We start from the raw sequence: 25,948 nt of genomic DNA, 5'->3' as shown, positions 1-25,948 counted from the left end.
AGTAAATCCTTCATGCCTCTCTGAATATTCCATATTAACTTTCTTCCCCTTTAATTTTTTTTTTCATCTTGTATGACTGACAGGAAAGGAGAAGCTACTCAGTAAGACATAAACAGCTTTAATTTTCAGGCCAATAAATGGGGAAAACAACCACTGACATGGATGGCAGTGGTTTATTTCTATTTTTAGTGTTAATCTTAACTGAGCTTACCTTTTATACATCCATCTTCTAGATCAGGGAAAGTTCATGGCGGGGACGGAATACCAAGATGGTGGCCTCAATCAGCTGAAATCTCCAGAAAATTGAGAAGATGAGATAAATTAGAGCAAAGGAAATACCTATTTAAAGAATCTTTCTCTATCTTTATCTATGATGATAAAAAAACTACCCAGAAATTTGTCTTTGCTGGGCACATGACCATGGAAGTGTCTTCATACAAGTGTCTGCCTCCCTCAACTAAGAAATGGAGATGAGCACCGTCCCCTAGAGTCAGGCACAACTGAACAGGATAAACTTTTACTTTTACCTTTAAAATATAACTTGGGGCTGATTACCGTATTTCTTGCTCCATAAGGCGCCCTTCCCCCCGCCCCCCCAAAGTGGGTGGAAATGTCTGTGCGTCTTTGGTGAATAGCAGCCGTTTCTTGGTGGCAGGGTCCTTTTACAGTGTTGAACCCCACCTCTTCTGTCTTTCTCATTGCCCACTTTTTCTGCCTCTTTTCCGCAGTGCAGGAGTCAATAGGCAAAGCTGGCCCATGACAGAGCCCCTATCTGGGATTCCCTCTGGCTCAGCCTGATATTTTTTTTGTCTTGTTTTCCTCCTTTAAACTTAGGTGTGTCTTACAGTCAGGTGCATCTTATGGAGTGAAAAATATGTTTTTTTCCCCTTACAAATTTACACATGATGTAGAAATTGAGCAGTCACTCAAACATATCAACAGTGGGAATGATGATCTCATTTAATTTCCAATACAGAACTACATGGGCATAGAGAAGTAATCATTTATCTTCCAAGACAGAAAAAATAGATTTGTTAGTACAATTTAGTCTGATGAGCATCTTGTTTGCATTGACTTGCAGTGAAGGGAGTATTTCTGCAGTACTTGCTTGAAAATCTTTGAAACCACCTGATTAGAAAAGTCTGCAGTTGTTTGGGGATAAATGGCTGGATACAAGGCTCCCTCAAGTGGTCAAACTATAGTTTTTCACTCTTGAAGCTGCAATTAGACCATGGTCCCAACCTGGTGTGTTTCAGCTACATTGGCTTTCATCTCCCATAATTTAACAACCCAAAATGCTTATTATCTAAGAATTATGCTAGGCAAAATGGTTGGGAGGACTATAGCTCAAATATCACCTCAAATGAGCACTTGCTAAAGTGGTTCTGCATTTTGCAAGATGGATCCATTTTATTAATTCATCAAGGGCAAATTTTTAAAGGAAGGAGAGTCAACTTCATTTCTCTTCTTCCTCCTCTTCATCATCCTTATCAACATCATTTGATTATGATTTTTATTATTTGTTAACAACCATGTGAAGTCACAGCTGCCAAGTCTTTAGCTGGTATTGACATTCAAACACATCAGGTTCATAGAGTATCTGCAAACTATATTGCTTCATATCCAATGTGGCATTTTGTAATTGACAGGTGGAAATTTTGCCACTGTGTAGATCTTCTATGTGCCATCCACATTTTTTTTGTTATGGTGCCAATAACCACCAGAACCATTATGGTTGGTTCATGCCATAATCTCAATTTTGATTTTCAGGTCTTAATTTTTGTCTTCTAGTTTACTATCTCCTGATATTGCCATACCAATTATCCACATTTTCGTCTATTCAACCACAGTTAAATTTGGTGTGTTATGAGCCAAGACTTTATCAGTTTGAATTCAGAAATCCCACAATATTTTAACCTGCTAATTTTTTTTACTACTTTTTCAATTATATGCTCCAGTAATTTTTCATTCCTGGCATATGATAATTTTTACAAATGTTCCAATGAATCATTTTGGCAACTGTTGTTATATCATTTTCATAACAGGTTTGGGTGATTGGATTCCTTTATATGATCTACTTTATATGATTGTACAGTAGCTGCACAATGTGCACTTTGAATCATTTGATGGTTTTTCAAGTCTAGCCCTGATTATGTTAGTTTGGATAGTTTGCTCTTGAACAGCCAAAATCAAGATTTCACTTTCTTTTTTTTAATGTTGTAAGCCATTGCCAGGTTTATCTTTATCCAGTTTTCCCTCAATCTTTTATAAAAATTGGCTGTGTAATGTTCTTGCTTGCCAGCATTTTGATCACGTTTTCATTACATTATTTCAATATTCATGTTTTGTTTCCTTCATATTCAGCAAGTTCCAACTTGCATCAATGCTTGTTCTTGGCTGTCTTTTACGTAATCAGCCAATACCCGCTTTTCTTCTTTGACAGTTTGTTTGACTCAAAATAAACCTCTGTCTCCATTTCTGTGGAGCACGTATAATCTTTATCTCAATATCACTATGGGGATGTATAGAACAGTGAATAATCATGGAGGTTTTTTGTTTCTCAGTCCAAAAAGTCCAGTTCAGCTACTGCCTAGTTAATATTTCCAGCAGTGCATTGTGTCACAGGTATGGCCCATACAGATATATCTTTGATGTATCCTTTACTAATCATACTTTTTAACTTGTCCATGATTGATGTTATCCAACTGTAAAATGCCCAGATATTTATAGGCTTCATTCTGATGGCTCCTGATGGTTTAATCATTCAGCATCCCAATTCTATTACTTTGTGATTTTACTGTAATTTAGTGCAATTATAGCATAAACAAGTAAATAAAATCCTCTCGGCCAAAATCCATTGCCATATATGTGCTAACTATTCTTACAGTGACAATGACTGGATTTCAATTTCTGATTACTTTTATTTATATTTCTTTATATTTTATCACAGCTGTCAATTCTGTTGACCTTCATTTGTTCTTCCCAAAAACATAGAAGAGGGGTCCTCAAACTTTTTAAACAGGGGGCCAATTCACAATCCCTCAGACTGTTGGAGGGTGGGACCGACTGGGTGGGTGTGGCTAGGTCATGTGACTAGATGGGTATGACGAATTTAACAGTCCATTGAACAATGCACACAAATTAAACTTTAATTTGTTTTGCTCCTGGGGTTGTTTTATTTGCTTTTGTTTGCATGTTGCTCTTTTGGTTGCATATTCTTTTTACTAGATCATTTTTTCAGTTGTTTAGGAGTCTAGTGGTTCACTTCAGGAAACTCAGTTTTGCAGCAATTCTTCTCAGCCCCAAGAAGCTTGACAAATCTCTGTCTCTCTGTCTGTCTCTCTGTCTTTCTCTCCCCCTCCCCCTCCCCCTCCCCCTCTGCCTCTCTCTCTCGGGCTGTTTTCACCAGTTTTTTGACCTCCTGGGGCATCTGTGCACCCTGTTTTTCACACACCTCCAGAAGCATTCTGTAGGCCAAAAACAGGCAAAAACAGCCCAGTTTTTTGCCTCCTGGGGCATATGAGTGCCCCAGTTTTCATCTCCCCCATCTCCAGAATGTCTCTGCAGGCCAACGTCTTGTTGGCCTTATCTTTCAGTTCCAGCCTGTGGGGCTCACAAAGGTAAGTCCTGCAGTCAGCCAAAGCGTGGGTGAGGGAATGTGGGCGGGGCAGCCTTGTGATTCTGCACAGGCCAGATGAATGGCTTCGACAGGCCCTGTTTGAGGACCCCATGACATAGAATGTTGTAGTATATAGGCATAATATACATCTAGAACCAAGCAGCATGACCTTTTGTAATTTACAGATGGAAATTTTGTCAATGTGCAGCTTTTCTAAATGCCAATAAATGTTCAACACCTTGATTAACACCAACACTTTGCATTATGCTGGGAACCTAGCTGGCAGATATTTATGTAAACATAGGCATCGGATGATTAGCTGCACTAGTTCAAGCAAGGATAGCTCCTTTTCTTCTACGATCCCATGTTATTCTTTGGATAGTTCCCCTTTGCCAAAACAAAAGATAGTACAACACCCCCATAAATGTTAGGCACCTATTTCTGATTTGCGGGGGGGGGAGTGCTGATGTTTTCCGAACAGTAGGCATTGTTTCAAGAGTAATTGAGACATCTGGCTGAAGTGCTGAGCCTGCTCTCCAGCTGTTAACTGCAAATATTGGGTGACTTCAAAGTTCCTACTGTTCATTCTCCTTATGGCTTTATATCCTGAAGTCAGATTGGTCTGGCATCCCTTCAAATAGATCTGTGCCTTCAGTTAAAAAGGACATGCAACTATGTGGTGCAATCTGGAAATATGGTTTTGCGATGACAAGATTTCTAAATTTGTCCCATGGATGTTGTTAGATACTCCCCCCTCTAGTTGTTGCAACGACAATAGTAGTTTCCAGTCAGGTCCTCTCTTTTCAGGCGGGAACAGAGAGAGACCTGATTGGCTGAAGCGCTGGCCAGCTCCCCTTTAAAAAGGGAGCTGCCAGACCTCTCACTCAGTGGATGCCTGTACTTGACCAAATAAAGAGCTGTTGTTATCTTAGCCTTTTGTGCCTTTCATTACCCAAGCTAACACTGGCGACGAAGGTGGGATTGGAAGGCAATTGGGTAGACAAAAGAGCGAAACTCACTAACAAAGAGCTCGGTCACAAGGCAGTGATTCCACCCAGAGCGCAGGAAGGCATCAACCAGCCATTACGAACCCAGAGAGAGTCACGATGGCCACCTATGCCCAACCACCTCCGTTCAACCCAGCATCGGACAACTGGGACGCTTATCTGCTGCGGTTCAAGATTTTCTTGGAGACGAACGATCTCAGTGGAATTCCGGAACCCCAGAAAAAGAACCTGTTCCTGGGTTACTGCGGCCCCAAAGTTCTGGAGACCACCAAGAACCTCTCCATGCTGATGCTGCTACAAGCCGTCTCCTGGACCACCCTCCAGCAAACGTTGAAGACGCACTACGCTCCGAAGCCATCCAAGTATGTTCGGCGCTATCACTTCAACATGAGGAACCAGATGGAAGGTGAGACAATAAATGAGTACATCGCCGTGCTCCGGAAAGCCACAACCCATTGCGAGTTCCGCGAGCTGGACGACATCATCTTGGACCAGATCATCATGGGGGTCCAAGACCAGAGCCTATAGGCAAGACTGCTGGTGAGAAGCAATCTCTCCCTCCAGGTCGCTCTCGACGAGGCAAGAGCAGCTGAGTCAGTGCAGAAGTCCATCGAGACCCTGCAGCGCTTCCATGCACCCGCTGAGGCAACCAAGAGCGCCCGCGTCCACCGTGAGACTGTCGAGCAGGAGAGCTCTGAAAGTGATGAAGAGAGCAGCCACCGCATGTGCAGTACCCGCGTAGCGCTGGCGCGAAACTTCAAGTCGCTCGGCCTGCCCTGTGCCAGCTGCAGAGGCAACCACGCAAGAGCAACCTGCAGGTTCCGGGACGCGACGTGCCAGCGATGCAAGCGGAGGGGACACATTGCCAGAGTGTGCCGCAGTGAATTCCCGACAACAATCGGTCACCCCGAGAGAGCGGAAAGGGGGCAAACCGAAGACAATGTCCCAGCCAGAGACACCCCCGATGGTCAGAGGCCGACGACCAAGTGGCCGACCTCACCGCATCCGCCTAGGAACACCAGAGCCGCCACCCAAAACCGAACATCTCGGTCCCGGTAAGGCACATCCGAATCAGCCGCCCCAGGAAGCTGAAAGTCACAGTCTTCCTCGAGGGTGCCCTCTGCGAGATGGAGATAGACACCGGGTCATCTCTCACGATCATCTCATGGGCAGTGCTGAAACGGACGATCCCCACGATGCGAAAGGAGGACCTCAAGAACCCCGATGTCTGCCTCCGCGACTATCAGGGAAACCTCGTTCCCCTCGTGTGGCAAGGCACTTTCACCGTCCGTTACAAGCGGATCACCAAGAAGCTGCAGGCGATTGGGACAACCTCCAGAGCCTTTTCGGACTAGACTGGTTTCAGGCTCTAGGGATGGTTGTGGCCGAAGTCAATGCCCTAGATGAAGCAGGCCAAGCACCAACCGCTGCTGCCCCCGGGAACGCCGCAGAAACCATTTTTAGGGAGGACGTTTTTGCCTCTGGGATGGGTGAGTACAAGGGGGACCCCATATCATTTAGCCTAGACCCCAATGTGGCCCCAATTCGGCTCAGACCCAGGAGAGTGCCTTTCGCTTTCCGACCAAAAATTGACAAAGAAGTATACAAACTGGTGAGCCAGGGGATCCTCGAACCAGTCCTCGAACCACACCTGCTGGGAAACACCAATAGTGACTCCAGTCAAGCCTGACGGGTCTATCAGATTGTGTGCAGATTACAAATGCACAATCAACAAGGGGTTGCAGCAAAGTGTGTGCCCCGTACCCGTAGTCCAACATCTGTTGCATTCCCTCGGCCCGGGGAAAATATTTACAAAACTGGACTTGGCACAGGCGTACCAGTAGTTGGCAGTAGATGGCGCTACTGCAGAGGCCCAGACCATTGTAATGCACAGGGGGGCGTTCAAGTGCAACCGCCTACAATTCGGAGTTAGTATTGCCCCAGGGCTGTTCCAAAGTATCATGGAACGACTGTTGCAGGGGATACCAGGAGTCGTCCCCTATTTTGACGACATATTGGTATCCGCCGCAAATGAAGCGCAACTTTTAAAAAGAGTTCGCACTGTATTGGACAGAATCCGATCGAAGGGCCTCCATTTAAAAAAGGAAAAGTGCAAAATAAACGTACCCAGGGTGGAGTTCTTAGGCTACATGATTGATGGCTCCGGTATTCACCAGACCAACCAGAAAATCAGGGCCATTGGGGAAACCCCCACTCCAAAAAATCAGACCGAGCTCCAGGCGTTCCTCGGCCTCCTTAACTTTTATAGCGTGTTCCTCAAGCAGAAAGTGATGGTTGCTGAACCACTACACTGCCTGCTTGCGAAGAACATGGAGTGGACGTGGGGGAAATCTGAAGCCAAGGTGTTCGCCGCGGTGAAGGGACTTTTATCAGCAGACTCCTTCCTGGTCCAATACAGTCAAACCCTGCCACTGGTGCTGACCTGTGACGCATCCCCTTTCAGAGTTGGCGCTGTCCTAAGCCATGGATACCAAACGGCACGGAAGCCCCCATCATGTTCTATTCAAGGATGCTGTCCGCCGCCAAACAGAACTACAGGCAGCTGGACCGGGAAGCACTGGCCGCAGTGGCGGGGGTCAAGTGGTTCCACGAATACCTGTACAGCAGGGAATTCAACCTGGTGATGGACCACAAGCCACTACTGGGACTACTGTAGCGCCTGACCCCTGTGTCACTCTCCCCCCGCATGACCCATTGGACGATCTTCCTGGCAGCATACTCATACCAGCTCATCCACCATCCGGGCACCACGTTGGGGCACGCAGACGCACTGAGTCGATGCCCCATACCGGAGCTGCTTGCCGACTCAACACCCGAGGCCGTGGTGCTCCTGATCAACTGCCTAGACTCGGGACCCATCTCCTCCAGAGACGTCGCACACCATTCCAAAAAAGACCCCATCATCAAGCAGATTTTGAACTGGGTGTGGAGGGTGTGGCCCAAGGGACCAGTGGAAACAGAACTCAACCCTTTCATCATGAAACACGATCAATTATCCGCCATCCGGGGTTGTCTATTGTGGGGGGACCAGGTGGTCATCCCAAAATAGCTGCGAGTAGCCGTGCTGGAAGCTCTCCACAAGGGTCACCCTGGGATAGTAAGAATGAAGGCGTTGGCATGGAGCTATGTGTGGTGGCCCAATATGGACAGAAACATTCAGGAGTGGGTGGCTACATGCACACCATGCCAAGAGTCCAGGCCAGCTCCCCCAGAGGCACCCGCAAAAGAATGGGAACGACCCCAAGCACCGTGGTCCAGAGTCCACATAGACTTCACAGGGCCATTGCACAGGCAAACCTTCTTCATAGTTGTGGACACATTCTCAAAGTGGTTGGAGGTAGTCCTGATGACATCCACCACCACAGACATTATCATTAGGGAACTACGGAGGCTGTTCATGACCCACGGGTTCCCTGACATGCTCGTGTCTGATAATGGCCCACAGTTCACGGCCAAATCATTTGAAGAGTTCCTAGTGGCACAGGGAATCCGACACACCCTCGTCGCCCTGTTCCACCCGGCGTCCAATGGCCAGGTGGAACGGATGGTAAAGTCTACCAAGGAGGCCTTAAGCAGAATGAGCCCAGGCTACTGGAAAACACAAATAGACCACTACCTCCTGGTCCAACACATCACGCCGAGCACCACCACCGGCAGGAGCCCAGCGGAGCTACTCATGGGATGCCGACTCAGGTCCCACTTAGACCGGCTGCACTCCAACTATTCTTCCGACATGCCTCCCGACTCCACGGGAAAGATCCAGACATTTACCATAGGCGACCCGGTCTACACCCACAATTACACAGGGGGGATCCTGTGGTTACTCACAACCATCGTTGGAGTTTCGGGCCCATGATCCTACTCCGTCAGGCTCAAGGACGGACGAAATTGGAGGAGGCACATGGATCAACTCCGGGGATGAGTAGAGAACTCCCCACTCCGGCAAATGCCACCAACACCATCACAGGCCAAGCCGCACCACCCACAGACCACTACGGAGGAACCCAGGGACTTATCTGACTCCGACGGGCATGGGCGAGTCCTCCGCCGACGGTGCCAGCCGAGGCCTCCAAAAGCTTCCAGGAGTTTCCACCCAACGAGTCCGGAGAAGCAACAGGTCTGACCGCCCAGCGTGGAGAAACCCCACCATCTGAACTGCGTAGGTCCAGCAGGTCGATCCAGAGGCCCGCCTACCTGTGTGACTACATCACTCGTTAGGATGTTCCATCCTAGAGGGAAAGGGTGTTAGATACTCCCCCCTCTAGTTGTTACAAGGACAATAGTAGTTTCCAGTCAGGTCCTCTCTTTTCAGGCGGGAACAGAGAGAGAGACCTGATTGGCTGAAGCGCTGGCCAGCTCCCCTTTCATTACCCAATCTAACAGATGTTCTTCTACTTCACTAATATATTTAAAATGTAAAACATGAGTAACATTTAAATAAATTATAGCACTTCTCCCCTTTGATTCCACATTTCTGGGGAATTCTCTAGGATTCTTTTGAATATGTGGAGAACTGAAACTGTGCAATAAAACTAGGGTTAAAGTTTGCCCAGTTGTGTCTCATTTTAAAACCCAGCCCTACAATATGTGTCTTGGTTGCCTGAATAATATAGAATCCAATGCATCTTCTATAAGAACTATTTGCAAGAGATTCCACTGTCTGGCAAAATATGATGGCAGAAGATCAAACATTGTACTTAGAAAATCCCTTTATTAGACCTGAAGTTATATTAATAATGGCCAGCTTTCAAGTTTTTTAAAACCTTTTACAGGCAGAAAGCGTTCAGTAAATGCATAGTGCAAAACATCAGTCACATTTCTCTACCCCCCACCTTTTTCTCCCTCCTCACTAAAGACACAGATGTGTACAGGTAGTCCTCGACGTACGACCACAATTGAGCCCAACATTTATGTTGCTAAGTGAGACATTTGTTGTTTTGCCCCATTTTACAACTTTCTTGCCAGAGTTGTTAAGTGGATCATTGCAGTTGGCAAATGGTTTACCCATTGAGTTTGCTTGTCAAGAGGTTGCAAACGGTGATCACATGATCCCGGCACACCGCAACTGTCCTAAATGCGAGTCAGTTGCCGACTGCCTGGATTTTGATCACGTGACCACGGGGATGCTGCAACAGTAGCAAAAGTGTAAAAATGGTCATAAGCCACATTTTTCAGTGATGATGTAACTTTGAACGGAGACTAAATGAACAGTTGTAAGTCGAGGACTACCTGCATTTTTCACAGGTAAAACTCCTTTTTAATGTTGATAGATCTATCCACTGGAGAGAAAAAAAAAATACTGAAGAAATAACCAAATTGGATGGAATTGTAGGCACAGGGCTGGAACACACGTGCATCATCTATTTGTCTCCTACAGTTCTATGCCCATTGCCAGCAATTTTTTTTCATCAGCCCCTAACTTGGCACTTAGAACACTCTTTTAATTGGAAATAGAGTCACATTGTCCAGGAAGCAAAACAGAGGTTGCTAGGCAGGACTGTTTGATTTACTCATTTCTATTTGCAGATGGGCTTTCAAATTTGTTAGGCTCTCCAAATATGTCCTCTAACTAGATATGTGCTGGATAAGTATGTAGATAAGTAAGTAGTGTTGGGGAAGGGGTTTAGATTTGTTATGCTAGAGAATAGAGCCGTGATGGTGCAGTGGTTAGAATGCCGTATTGTAGGCTAACTCTGCCGACTGCCAGCAGTTCGATCCTGACTGGCTCAAGATTGACTCACCTTTCCATCCTTCCGAGGATGGTAAAATGAGGACCCAGATTGTTGGAGGAAATATGCTGACACTTTAAACCGCTTAGACAAGGTTATAAAGCACTGTGAAGTGGTATATAAGTCTAAGTGCTATTGCTATTGCTTATATACTGGAAATTTTGAGGTGAAGTTGGGTCTGTACAAGGAAGACAGGTTGCAACTTGATTCTCTTTTTGAACCACAGGCAAGCAAACTCTAAGCAGAGAAAGGTACACATTCCAGCCTAAGTACCTCTTACCCAGGTAGAGGGTGATCGTAATGGGTTGAGAAACAGATTCTAAGCACATTCACACAGAGAGCTCCATCCTACACTCATATATATGGCCAAGTTAATCAAGTGCTGAGTCTTTGAAGGAAGAGTCTTTTTACTGGCAGTGGAGGCAGCCATCTGGCATGGTGGAGAGCATGATGTGGTTTTTAATTGATTAAATAGCAAGGACAATCTAGTTGCAGAAGCCGCAGAGCCAACTCAGGGAAGGAGGGAGCTCTCTACTGAAGTTCCCATGAAATGGGAACTATGCAAAAGTCAAAAGTGTAGGATTCCTCCAAGATCCCCAATTAGAATGTAGACCTTTGTGGTTTGTTAACTCCAGAAAAGTTCTCCATCACAAGAAGAAAATTCCCCTTTTGAAGGATTCCAATTATGTTTTAGATTTATGTGTTAGTGTCTCTGGTAATTATTGCACATCTTTTGTGTGAGTCATTTGTATGGAGAGAGAGAAAGAGAATATTTGCATCTCTATAACTTAATAATAACCCCCCTTCCCCCCCCCCCCAAAAAAAGCAATTTGCTATGTGAATTACAGAACTTGAAAGGCAAACTATTCCCGAAATGCACTCTAGCTTCCTACATATGTTGATGACAATGAACAAATCACCCACATTCAGTTAGTGAAACTTAGCATACATCACATGTCAATATCTCTCGGGAAGGGAATGAGTTTGAATATCAACTAACGGGTTTGAATATCCACTCACACCATTTTTTTTAAGATTAAAGACTTAAATTATGCAATTACATATTATAGTGTATAGAAGTTGGTGTGGCATTGATAATTGATTTAATAGCAACTACAATCCAGTTTCTGACTGCATAAAGCAATTGTTCTTGGTGGGCTTTGGTAGCCTGACATTACTGGGATTAGGTTGCATTGGAGCCAAGATTAAAACTGCTTAAGCAAACTGGATTTGCTTAAAAGATATAATAGTTATTACAGGGAAAGTTTCTGTAGATTTCTGAACTAAATAATACAGGCAGGCTTGAAAAACTGTTGTATTAATTGAGAAGCATGTTGCATTTTCCATCAAAATATTGCCTTTCCTGTCATAGGAATTGTGGATGTTATTGGTATGTTGTGTTACTTCCCAAGGCAGAAAGTAAATTAGAGGAAAGGTGTTAATGTTGAAACATACACATCTGTAATCACATTTATTCCTCTTCCTGGAAGCTCTGCTCACCTCCAATGCTTCAACCCATGGCAACAATCGGACAGTTAGGTATTCCTGCCTTTTTGGCTTTTCTTTCAACCAGATATCTGTGAAGTCAGAGTTGCTACTTAAGCACACAAACCAAGTCTCTCTCGCTCGCTAGCTCGCTAGCTATATCTATCTATAACTATATCTATATCTATATTTATCTATATCCCTCTTTTCATACAGCAAATAAATTTAATAAATTTATTAAAATAAATAAATAAAATAAATAAATTATAAAATAAAATAAAATAACTCACCTGGACATTTTTCTCCATAGGTGTTGGAGCTGCAGTTCCCAGTATGGTGACAATCCCAACATCCTTGAAGACTTAGGAGGAGCCATGGGTCTTAAATAGAATCTTCAGTTTTAGAACTGTTTGATTCAAGTTTTGCGTTGCTTGATGCTCTGTGGTACAAGGAGCAGTAATTGTGCACTAATCATCATGGTTATTAGTGAAATCCAGGACTCTAACATGTCAAAACTTGAAAACTTACATTCACATTTGAAAAATGTAACCAGTTTAAATTTTTAAACTGATATTCTATCAAGTAGTTTTATTTGATACACTTCTAATTGTACTGCTTGTACGTGGTTTCTTCTATGGCAAATCATTATTTTTTCATTAATACAAAATTATTTTTAAAAGGCATGTATGACATGAAACTATATATATATATATATATATATATATATATATATATATATATATATATATATATATATATATATATATATATAAACAAAAACAAATGGAGGTCAGTATACTGAATTGGAAGTATTTTTAAAATGTTTTTCAGATGTAATAATTCATATTATTACAAACTCAGTCTTCATTAGGTACAAATTAAGCAAGTATTAGGCTCCCCATATTCTTCTTAAAAATAAATTTCTAAGCAAAAACATTTACATAAAATACAGAGTTTATACTTCAAATTCATACATAAAACTTTTGTTAAAAATTTGAGGACAGTAGACACAGCTTTTAACTTCTACTCCATCTTCCCTTCTCCCGTTCCTTGATCATTCCATTCAATATAGAATTCCTTTTAAATATTGAATCAACAAGTCAGGTCCAAATAAAAATAATCCAATTAGTTTTCTTTCTATTATGCTTAAAATAAGCAGGTGGATCAATATCATGTTTTTTTATCAAAAACTTTGCCTGCAGATGACTGGATAGAGGCCAGTAAATCTGTTCTATGGAAATTTGTATTGGACATTTTTCCAGTTGCCTTTTATCCAAAATTATTGTTACCTGCTGTGATACAGATGCTTCATAAAAGCAGATTGTTCAAAATTAAAATGTTAATTAAAAAAATAGAACTCTCTAGAAAATAACCTTTCAGTATAACATTTCACTAAGTCCCTAGTGCATAAATAGCAGCATTTTTTGGCTGTAAGGTTGGAGAACCTCGGATTTAAGTTTTTGGCATTGCTAGCCTCCGTGGTGCTTTTGGCACCGGAAGATCTATGCTATCCTCCCAGATCCTGTGGGTGTCATCCTCTGGACTAGGGCTGGATGCTGGCCTTTGGCTTCCTCTTGGTACTTATGGTCTATCACCTCAGAATTTGTTACATCTTGTTCCCCTTTGGAACAGGTGGAGAGCACTGGGATTGACAGAGTATCTAAGATTGCCAAGTGCCAAGGAGTAGATACAACCTACCTGAGGTGAGGTCCAAGGGCTGTTGCAAGGGCAGCAGTTTGGAATATGTTTGGTTATATGTTTGGGGTGAATGTATGAGTTGATGGGACCAGTAAGTGAATGAGGGAGGAGAGCACAGAATAGGAGTGAGATGGGAAGAGGAGGAAGGGCACTCTGTTACTGGCCTGCCCTCAACAAGAACAAAATTCACCCCCTTTCCCATTCCCTGCCCTCAGGTAAGCTTAGTTGACACTCCATCCTTCCCTTCCTCCTTTCTTCCTTCCTTCCTTCCTTCCTTCCTTCCTGCCTTCCTTCCTTCCTTCCTCTCACCTACTATTTATATATGAAACGTTTATTTCATATTGAAAGCATGTTGTCCTTTATAACAGAGTAATATTGTAATTATGCATTGTTTTAATGTTATAGCTTTGTTCTGCAACTAGCACTGGCTCCCAATTTGCTTCTGAGTGCAATTCAAGAGGCTGGTTATTACCTATAAAGCCCTACATACATGGGGCTGGTTATTACCTATAAAGCCCTACATGGCATGGAGCCAGACTTCCTGAGGGACTGCCTCGCTGGTATTGTTCCTAGCTGACCCATTAGACTGGGCAGCATGCCATTGCTCCACATACCATCAATTGGGTTTTTTTAATCTAATGCTTTTTTTCCTTTGGAACATAAAACAGGTCAAGATCTGAAGGGTCTCAACTCTGTTCACCTCTCAGAAAGCTTGAAGACCTGCTATTTTACAATATTTGTGGGATTCCTGCCTTCACTCTGGACCAGATATTCATTTGATGTTCCTTAAATACCAAACATTTAGGGTACTGTCTAATGTATCTCAGTGCTTACATTAGTATGGTAGGTGGTTGTGGATGGCTTACTTTATTAATTTTACTATTGGGAACAAAATCTCCACATCAAGCTACAGTCAAATGATCCCTCCCATTGGAAACAGCATATCAGTCTTCTAAAAGCTGACGGTGAAACAGCTAGGTAAAGAATTATGTGCAGTAGTAAAGTAATTTCGTAAGTAAAATAGATCAATATCTAAACCTTTAGATTGCTGGCTCCAGAGTTTTCTTCTCACTTCTAAGTGTATGGATTGCACTTAATAGAAAATGGCAGTTGATCTAACTGATTGTTCAGCCAGAGTTTTCAAATAGACACAAGGCTGGAGGTTGCTAAGCCTCCTGCAGTCCTTTAGAAATTGGTATGAACAGTTGCTGGGGGAGTTCAGGTTGGCTGCTAATTATTGAGTCATTTACAATGCACACACACTGTTCTGTGTTCCTATCTCTCTCTTACGCCAGATTATTTTCTATAGTGGCTATTTTCTAAAATGTAATTTTCATTAAATATTTTTTTTAAAGGACGATAAATTAATATAAAGTAGGAAAAGGAATTAAAGAGAAAGCTAAAAGTGCAAAAAATAAAAATAGAAAAGAAATTTTAAAAAGATACAAAGAAATATTAACAGAGGTCATAAGCACGACCATAAATTTGCCTCTTACCCTATGACCGCATCATATCTCTCCTTTTTCTATAATCTATCCTGTCGAAACATCAAAACCATAAACCATTAGTTCATTTCTTCTGGATTCATACAAAAAAAAATCTAAAAGGGGTTTCCAGTCAGCAGTATATGTAGATATTGCCTTTTCTCTGCTCAAAGAACTCAATTTCACCATCTCAGTAAGTTCTATTATCTTCACCATTCCTACATGGTGAGTAATGCCGAATGCTTCCATCTTTTTCACTTCAGAGATCGTGTTCTGGAGTTGCTATTGTTGTGCAACATTCTTGTCAAAGCACTATTAGTATTTTTAGATTTCTGGAGAAAAGAATCCAAGCTATACCCATAATTCTAATCTGTCTTGTGAGGCAGGAAAGAGTTAGAAGAGCCAGGGATGCTGTTTGGCACGCTAGTGCTGCCAATTGCTAAGCCAAACAGACAGCATGGAAAAAGATGTTCCTTTTCCAAAACCAACTCTCTGTACCATAGAGGAGGATGTTGTGATGGTCTGGCAAATAGGAAAGCAATACTAGGAAGTTGGACAAAGGTCTTATCTGATCTTTAATTTTCTGCTCAGCCATTTGCTTGCAAAGTAAGACCTTCACAGACATCACTGCCAGTCCTCTAGGCCCAAGTCCTCCTATTCTGGTCCAGAAAGAGGAAAACTTTGCATTGTTCAAAAATACCATTTTGCCACTGAATTTCAGAGATATAGTCTCATGTTTTGCAGGCCACAAAAATGGGCCATAGATTGCCTCACATTGACAAATGTCCCAAAACTGAAGTCAAGGGCTATCTGTGCTCATACATATAAATAATGGACATGCCCAGATACACACACTGACTCATGGCTTTTTGTCTTCTGAAGATTAAAAAACCAAGGCCAGGTCATTGTCTGTCTAGATCAGTGGTTCACAACCCTTTGGGGGTCGAACGAGCCTTTCACAGGGGTTGCCTAAGACCATCGGAAAACACATATTTTCAATGGTCTTAGGAACCGAGACACCAATTTTATGTTGGGGGTCACCACAACATGAGGGACTGTATTAAAGGGTCATGACATTGGGAAGGTTGAGAACCACTGATCTAGACCATTTATTGCAGAGGAATTTACCATATTTTTCAGAGTATAAGACGTACCTTTTTCCCTCAAAAAAGAGGCTGAAAATCTGGGTGCGTCTTATACATTGAATACAGCATTTTTTTTTGCCTCCTGAAACCCCACCCCTTCACCAAAATGGCCATGCATAGCTTTTACAAGGCTTTCAGAGAGCTCCTGGGGGCTGGGGAGGGCAGAAATGAGCAAAAAATGGGCTGTTTTTTGCTCAATTTTGCCCTCCCTCAGGAGCACTCTATAAGTTTCATAATGTCCTTTTTTGTCCTTCATAATGTCCTTTTTTTCTCGTTCCCCCACTCTCCCTAAAACACTCTACAAGCCTCCCAAGGGCTATTCATGCCCTTTTTTTTGAGGGGAAAAAAAACGGACCTGTTTTCACACACAAAAAAGAAGTTGTTTTGATGAGGTTTGCAGAGTGCAAAAACTTTTTTTTTTAAATTTGCCTCTTCAAAACCTTGGTGCGTCTTATACTCCAAAAAACACAGGTAATTCAGCTCTTGAGAAAGAGGAGGGAAAGAAGACATTTGTTCAACTCTGGGAAAGCAGAAGGCATGAGAAGAAAAATCAGAATAGCCCCCACCTTGACCTTGTTGTCCTTGAATGGGGGCCGTGAAATTTTTGGGATGGGCTTTCTGGATTTTTTTTTAAGGTACACACAATGATTATCTTTCCCTTGATCATCCCCCTGATAGGCCTGACACTTTGGCAGAAAAATCTGCCAGTAATCTTCTGGTGTGTGTTCTTAGATTTATATACATCGACCTTCTGAATGTGGTACTTCAGAAAGAAGCCTATCACAAATCTAGCAGAGCTTGGGCCATTTTTATGGTGGCTGCAACATTTTGGAATTCTCTTCCCCAATTAGTGTGATCTATCGTTCCTATTATATGTTCTCAAATCTTAGCCTTCCTCCCACAAATACTGTTTCAACTACGTCAAGTTTATGTTGAAGCCATACTTTAGATATTGTTTTTATATGTTTTATATGTACACACGTGCACATACATATTTATGTACATACTGCTTTGATAATGCAGCAAAGTGCTGTTTAGCAATAGCACGACATAGTAACAAAGAATCTTATCTTTACACTATTATGGGATAGCTGGAGGCAATATATAATTTAAATTTAACTTTACCTGAACCATTTTTGCTTTGTAAAAAAAGTAGAACAACCATCAGGTAAACCTATTAGCAATTTATATAACAGTTTTGTTTCTGAAATACATTAAGCTTCTAAACCATGGTTGTTAGGAATGTAAGCTAACGGTTGGGTCAGCAATACTTAAGCCATGAGAGTAGTACTGTTTCCTTAAGTACTGCTGTAATGGGATTGGTTGCTGTTACCTCAAGCAGCCATAAGAGCAGTGGTGGGTTCCTGCCGGATCTCACCGGATCGCGCGCGTTCCCTTTCGGCGCTAAACCTGGATCGCGCGCTCCCTTTCGGCGCTAAACCTGGAAGTACGGTCTTGCCCCGCCCCTGGCGACGCGACGACGCTTGCCTGCGCTCCACCAGCTCGGCTGGGAACGGAGACGTTTCTCTGCTCAGCAATGTCTTCAGTGGAGTGGTGGCAGCCTGGCAGGCTGAGCCTGCGTCCCTTTCAGGCGCTCCGCTCCGCTGAGGAAACGTCTCCGTTCCCAGCCGAGCTGGTGGAGCGCAGGCAAGCGTCGTCGCGTCGCCAGGGGCGGGACAAGACCGTACTTCCGGGTTTAGCGCCGAAAGGGAGCGTGCGATCCGGTGCGATCCGGCAGGAACCCACCACTGCATAAGAGGGAGCCAGAATGACTGTTAGCTCTCTGTTTGTTAGATGCTGATCGGTGGATAGTGCTTGTAGGTGTATCGTGAGTTACTGTGAGATTTGCTACTGTTAGCGACTTTGTGTGCTGAACTGATTATATGATACTGGGCTGTGTTCGATGGATCACTCCTTAACTGAGAACATTGATAACTGACTGACTGAACCGTGTGTAAATTGAACTCTGAATACCTCTATTTTCCACATAAGTAAAATACTATTACTTTTACTGCTCGGTGTCCCTGTATGCTGGTTTGTGCATGTTCTTCCACACCACTCTCATTACGCTTCTCTGCACACTCGCTCTCCTGACGGGGAGCTTACCTAACAATGGTTATCCAACTATATTAGCTGCGTTCATATAACAGGCTTAGCCAAAAATAACAAGTCACGTCATAGTTTACCATGGTAGACAGTGTCAGCCCTGGAAGCCATCTTTGTCGTTGGAACTTCAGGACTGCCACATTTAGTACCTGGGAGAATAGGAAGGGGGATAACAAGGAGTGGTGGAGGATTAGCCATAACAACATTCCTTTCTCTGGGAGTCAAGGGCATTCGGCCTGCACCTGGATGGGAGTGACTGGGGGTTGTCTCCAGTTGGAAATTGATTGGGCCATGTGATGGACCTGTAGGTGCTGGGCAGGGACTTGAACTTTCTTTTAGGTTGGAAAACCTGAAAACTTTCAGATTCTGTCTTTCCCAGATGTGCCGATATGACATCTCTAATAAAATGGAACTTTGAAGAACTTGAAGCCTCAGCATCTTCTTTCGTTGGGGGTGTTACTTGGAACCCTGACAGACAGATTCATATAACACATTACAATACAATGTGATTGGGATTATTCATATTTGAAAAATGAAGATTTGTGGTTTAGCAGAATGCATGAACACAGTTTATATAGAGTTTTCTACAGGTAGAAGGAAATGTGCAGGTCTGCATATGGTGTTGCATTTGTTACATTGGTAATATGATTGTGAAGTGAATCTGGGTTCCCCATTGACTTTGCTTGTCAAAAATTCGCAAAAGGTGATCACATGATCCAGGGACACAGCAACCGTCATCAGTATGAACCACTTGCCAAGCATCTGAATTGTGATTATGTGACCATGGGATTGCTGCGATGGTTGTAAGTGTGAAAAACAGTCATAAGTCACTTTTTTCAGTGCCATTGTAAATTTGAACGGTCACTAAATGTACTGTTGTAATTCAAGGACTGATTGTATTACAATCCATATTTCCTAAATTATCCAAAATTGCTGCTGCCTCTCAAACCACTTTCAATTTTTTAAAAAAATCAATATCAGCTGTTAATAGCGTGATCATCTTACAAGTTATTTAAAAGTCAAATAAATCAGTTAATTTTATAATTGCACAAGTCTAAAAATCCAAAACTGCTTTTGAGGTTTCGATTTCAGAAAACCTGAGAATTGTTACAGTCCCCAGAGCTCCTCCAGAATGGGAGAGGTCTCTATTTTTCATTTATTTTTATTTTGTTTTGCTTTTTAGGAGTTTCCACAGCCAGGAATTATAAACCAATTATATTTTTGTTTTGTTTTTTAATTAGCAGATGTGATTTTCCTAACAAGGAAGTAAGTGTAATCTGTGTAGCTTTTAAGAACATGGAACATCAATTGGAACTAGGATACAATACAATGCAATACAATACAATACAATAGCAGAGTTGAAAGGGACCTTGGAGGTCTTCTAGTCCAACCCCCTGCCTAGGCAGGAAACCCTATACCATTTCAGACAAATGGCTATCCAACATCATCTTAAAGACTTCCAGTGTTGGGGCATTCACAACTTCTTGAGGCAAGCTGTTGTTCTGTCAGGAAATTTCGCCTCAGTTCTAAGTTGCTTCTCTTCTTGATTAGTTTCCACCCATTGCTTCTTGTTCTACCCTCAGGTGCCTTGGAGAATAGTTTGACTCCCTCTTCTTTGTGGCAACCCTTGAGATATTGGAAGACTGCTATCATGTCTCCCCTAGTCCTTCTTTTCATTAAACTAGACATACCCAGTTCCTGCAACCATTCTTCATATGTTTTAGTCTCCAGTCCCCTAATCATTTTTGTTGCTCTTCTCTGCACTCTTTCTAGAGTCTCCACATCTTTTCTACATCGTGGCGACCAAAACTGAATGCAGTATTCCAAGTGTAGCCTTATCAAGGCATTATAAAGTGGTATTAACACTTCACATGATCTTGATTCTATCCCTCTGTTTATGCAGCCTAGAACTGTGTTGGCTTTTTTGGCAGCTGCTGCACACTGCTGGCTCATATTTAAATGGTTGTCCACTAGGACTCCAAGATCCCTCTCACAGTTGCTACCATTGAGCAAGGCACCATCTATAGTGTACCTGTGCATTTCGTTTTTGTTGCCTAAATGTAGTTTAGAGTAAATGTAATTACTCTTTTCACCATTGAATTTCATTTTATTAGATAGTGCCCATGTTCAAGTTTGTCAAGATCCTTCTGTATCTTTAGCCTATCTTCTGGAGTGTTGGCTATTCCTGCCAGCTTGGTAGCTATCTACTGAACGGAAAGGGAGCATTCTTTTTATTAAGGGGCAATAACAAGAAAAGACTGCCTTTTCCTCAGACTGCACAAAATCTGAATTGGTTGGTGTTCCTCCCCGACATGCTTCAAAAAAAGTCGGCTCTTCCAGCTGGTAATTTAACCGAGATCCATGCTAGCTTATTGCTGAAGGTTTCTGTAATACATTTATTATATGACCACATTAATAATTCATTTTTTTCAGCCACACAAGGGGCCAATGCTGTTCATTGTTATAGTTCAGAATATGATCCTGAACCTGAATTACTAAGTATCATAAATAGAGGCAAATGGATGGTATGACATCACTGGTGTACCAGCAGCCTGGTAGGAAAATTCCAGCTGCTGACACACTAGTAGCAATCAGTAGACTGCTGCTGAATATTTACCATTAAATCAGTGTCAACGTTTAGCAACCAATAGCTATTCTCCATGACAATCTGCCTCTAAGACAATCCCTACCCAGGTCCTTCAGGTATTTCAAAAGCGCACCCATCACCATTGTAAGTGAGTCCATCCACCTTGCTGCTGGTTGTCCTCATATTCTCTTAAATTACTGCTGGCTACATTTATTTAACAACTATTACAAAAGAAAGAAGGAAAATTTCTGCTTCAATGCTATAAGTTGCTCTTTCCTTCGTTTGTATTTCCAGAGATATTTGCAACTAAGCAGCTCAATAGCAAAGACCCTCAAATGTTGTGGGGCAGCAATCCCCAACCTTCGCATGCTTGGCGGATTGGCTGGGGGGGGAGAGGGGACCCAGGCCATGCATGCAAGCTGAGTTGCACATGCGTGCCAGCCTGCTGTTTACACAAGTTGAGTGTTGGGGCCAACCAGCAGAGCTGGTGGCAGACTCAGACAGTGAGGAGTTGGGGAGGAACATGGGGCAGTCCTGGAGTCTGGGGAAGGCTCTGATGAGGGCTCTGCATCAGAGGCAGAGATGCGGCCAGGGCTGTCCGACAGTTATCAACTTCCTTCAGAGGTGGGGATCAGAGGGGCAGAAGAACAACTGGAGCCTGTTCCCGATGTGCACATGCGCAGAGTTGCCAGGAGAAGGGAACAGTTAAGGAGCAAGGGCCAACTCGGGAGTAAAGGCACAGGTGGATGGTGAATAGCCCCTCTCATAGCGAATAAAGAGGAGTGAAAGGGGAATGGAGTTTGCAGGAGACAATTAGTTTGCTTAATTAATGTGAAGATTTGTTTGTGATTCTAAGAAACTCCTTGCCAAGTATTTTCTTGTACAGCATTGCGTTTGGAAGATATTGGCCTGGCAGCTGTCCAAGCCTGATAAGGTCTGTGGTTGTAAATTCACCCTTGAAAGACTATTTGCCGGGTCTTTGCTGGATGTGAATGAGAGGAATTCACATTAGCTTAATAAAAAGTGGTTTTGTCGGGACAAGTAGTTTCCTTTGTGATTTTCTGAAGCTTAGGTCAGAACATTGAGCTGCACATGCAAGAGTTGAGCTACATGCGCATGCACACCGGCCCCCTTAACATGTGGCCCAGTTCTAACGAGGCCACAGCCCGGTAGTAGGCTGCAACCCGGGGGTTGGGGACCCCTGTTGTGGAAGGTTCTGTGCGTTAGACAATGATAGATTTGCCCTGCCTTCATTCAACTAGGATAAGCAGAAGATACTCTACATATTAAATGGAAGCATTCTAAGTTCTTTTCCTTCTTTCCCGTAAAGGGTGTGACAATAGAAACTTTACTGAGAGTACCAGACTGCATGTTTTCATAGGCCCACACTAGGGGAAGTCTGAATGGAACAGATCCCAGACAGCTGTTAAAAAAATACTCACCGAGGGAGTGCAAAAGGGAAGTGAAGCAATGCTGAACTTCATTCAAGCAACCCACACAGCAGTTACCCCGTTAACTCTTTCGATGGTCAAACTACACATATAAACCATTTATGTGGGGAAATTATTACGGTGGCTCTTCACCACACTGGAGAAACTAAAGAAGAAATGGTGCAAGGGCAGAGTGGCATAATCAAGGAAAAGGGACTTAAATCTACTCTTTGTGAGAATGAAGTGAGCATTCCAAGTTTATTGTTAGCCATGGAAACTAATCAACTGCACATGCAGTTATGTGTGGACCTGGTCTCTTGAACTGATGCAGATTTATTTTCTCTGCTTGGAACGGCCCGGAGAGAAGATTTTAAGCAGATGCTAGGAGAGGAACATTCTTCCCCAACTACAGATTGAAACAAAAGAGCCCAGTGGAGCAATTTAACCCTTCTAACTTACATTTGCAGAATAACACATTCAATGTTAGGTAGGTCCCTGTTGAGAGCGAATGACCTGGAAGAGTCCCAGTAGTAAATACCAAATCCAGCCTTCCTGCTCTAAGCAATGCTAGGCTTCTGATTGTGCCTATGTTAAATTTCCCTGACACACTATTGCTGCAGAATGCCATAAGAGAGTAAAATGGCAATGAGGTCCAGCTACTTCCAGTGTTTCTTAGCCCTCTACCTAGGATCTGCTCAAAATGAATGTTACTCTTGCCTCCATCTTTGGTAATGTTTGTCTCTATAAGTATTCTGGGGAAGCCACTATAAAGCATACCCGTTATAAATCTAATCCCATAGTGAAGGTTTAGAGGGAATTTCCACACTATAGTTGCCTGGATCAACTTTTTTGCTCCTTCTAGGCAAGCCCACATTGTTAAAACACATATGATTCATCGTTCACCCAGAATGCTTATTTGAGTACATTTTTTTTTATCAGAATTAAAATAACAAAGGTAGGAAGGAATTTTTGTAACTTAAAAACTATGTTAAACCCAGAATTTAAGGATGACTTAGAAAATGGGAAACTGAAATGAACAAGAACTCTGTATTTAAACAGCTATTCTTATCCATTCTTGGAAATGTATATTGAAACCGATTCATGCACGTTACATATGTACAAAATTACTGGTTATCCCTATCAGAATGAACCACGGAGGCATATGGAAATTAAAAATAGTTGTGCTCACAGTGACATGTCACATATGCGGATATAGAACAAGAATGCAAACATGTCTCTCAGTGCTTTCTCTTTAATTATAAGGCAATGTTCTGTAACCAAGAGTGAAATTATGGTTAATTATAACTGTGATGATCATATTGCCTACTCCACTTTTCCACAATTTAATGGCATCCAAATAGTGGAATAACAACTTCTGGAATTTCAACTACCCTTTGAGTTGGACAAGGGCGGCCATTCAATCAGCCATTGAACATCAAAGTATGTTTCCATGATAAGCCAGAATGGCCTTTTCCCCATTACCAGTTGGAAGTGAGATCAATCAATGCATCAACTAAAGCTATAAATTTTAAATACCCGTTTAGTGCTAAAATAAGAGAAAGTAAAAGCTAGCTTAGATAAAGAATGAAGACACTAGAACAGTGATGGCTAACCTTTTCCGGACTGAGTGCCCAAAGCGCGTGCCCGACCCCCCCAAATGCAATACACCTGCCCTCCCTGTACATGCACCCCTCGTGCACCCTGCACGCCCACCCCTACATATGCGGAGCAGAGACCTGAAGACCAGCTGGCCGGCAGGAGGTACACGGACATGCGCGGCAGAGTTGAACTGGGGTGATGGCTTATGTGCCCACAGAGAGGGCACTAGAGTTAATACAAAATGGGGCTTCGTTTTACTACCAGATTACATTGTCGTTGTGAGAATGGGAGCAGAGAAACTATATTTCATGCTGGATCGCTGACATGTAGCTTTTTTCCATCCTTCATATGGAAAGAAATATACAGCCCTATATAATTACAAATTAACCACAACATTGCTTTAGCTTAAACTCCTAGACAGGAAGGAAAGTGGGCATTGCTTAAACACTGCTTTTTTTTCACTGTATTTGAGTACGTTTTAACATGTTCCATGCCCACAAGAGCCAAAAATATTCCTTTGCTTCAGGCCCTAGGGAGTATTCCAAATGAAAAGAGCTGTTACTAAAAACTTTAGTGAGGTCATATGTTTGGCAAAGTTAATGGCAACAAATTAAACTGCTGTTTTAAGAACTTGGCTTAGTATTGGCCTCTGAGATGCCAAAAAAAGTCCCTTAACTCTTTGTAATCTGCTCCAGAACCAGCCACAACTCATTTCCTAAACTGTATATATGGATAGAGTACTTAACCAGGAATTTGCATCAGACAACGATTGAGTTGTTTCCTGAAAAAGCAGTTTGCAAGATGAGGAATGCAGCTGTTTCATGAAGTTACATGCAAGGAATAAGTAGATTTGTGATCCTCCCCTATTTAAGAATATTATTTGAAGCTACTGATGTACTTGAATTCACACATTGCACAAAGTCAAAATGCAATGTGACCCTAGATTTAGTCTGCTGTTTGACCCTTATGGCTGATTCAACAAACTATAATTAAACCACAGTTTGGGAAGATATGTAAACAAACTCTGTGAGTACTAATTAGAATTGTGACCATAATGCATGAAAGCTGTATTGATCAGACTGATAAAAAAAATGAAACAGAACTTATCTTAAAGAGGAAACCTAGAAAAAAAAAAGCACTGTCAAGAGATTGTCAAAGTAATGATAGCAGATCACCAGCTTTCTTTCTATGCACTCTTACTATCAGGTTTATTGCTATTTCATCTACAACTTTGTTACTCAATGGGCAACCAAGAGAGCAAAGCAAACCTCGATAAAACTTGGTGAGCGCTTCAATTCCATAGGTTACAGCTATACTGGTTGGGCTTCTCACTTGGGTATAAATTGCTTGGAACTTTTCAGTACCTGTGGCTTATTCTTAATGCAAATTTGAAATACTGCCCAGCCATTTAGTACAGCAAGATGATTTGGATCAGACCTTTCAATGAACAAATGTATGGATATTCAGAACCAAATGAAAATACCCCCATAGGCAGAAGGGCCACAAAGGTTATTGTATATCTAGTATAGAAATATCACTTTATGTGTCCTTATCTGCAACTAAAAGTGGATTTTAAAATGACAGACTACAAGAATGACATGGAAAAAATGTTATATTGGACACAGAAAAGAACCAGCTGATGTCTTAATAATTCAAAGCCATTTATAAATGATAAATCAAGAGAGTGACCTGGATGTTGTTCTTATGTTGGATCTACAAAAGAAACTTGTTAAAGCTTTCAAGAATTTTGTGTGAAGGGACGAAAAAATGGGGGGGGGGGAGTTCTAGGACCTTATTTGAAAGGAATAAAGATCAAAAGATCAAGATTGTTAGAAATAAAAGGAAGGAATATAAAGTTGGTTTATTTGATCAAGGCTCAAATAGATATGTTGCTATCGGTATCTCTGGTAATGGATTTTTGCTGACATTAGCATTGAAATTATGATGTTTTATGGGTTTGTTTCCAGATTAGAGATGGATATGGGAAGAATATCACTTTTTTGTATTTTAAAAGAAGGTATTTTATTAAAATTGTTTA

General features: G+C 42.3%; 1 long non-coding RNA gene across 2 annotated transcripts; it reads right to left on the bottom strand.

The window, feature by feature from the left end:
- Positions 1–210: 210 nt before the first annotated feature.
- On the bottom strand, positions 211–14,683 carry LOC309385316. 2 transcript variants are annotated; one of them, XR_014174204.1, is made up of 3 exons: positions 14,598–14,683; positions 12,152–12,300; positions 211–286 (listed from the first exon to the last, which is right to left on the bottom strand). It is a non-coding gene; the product is annotated as an uncharacterized lncRNA (long non-coding RNA). The 2 variants fall into 2 exon arrangements; XR_014174205.1 differs by having other exon boundaries at positions 212–293.
- Between the last annotated feature and the right edge of the window lie 11,265 nt (positions 14,684–25,948).

This window comes from Natrix helvetica, assembly GCF_964273705.1.
Source record: "Natrix helvetica genome assembly, chromosome: 1".
Classification (NCBI taxonomy): domain Eukaryota; kingdom Metazoa; phylum Chordata; class Lepidosauria; order Squamata; family Natricidae; genus Natrix; species Natrix helvetica.
The sequence above is the reverse complement of the archived record's forward strand: the minus strand, read 5'-3'. Positions and strand labels throughout refer to the sequence as shown.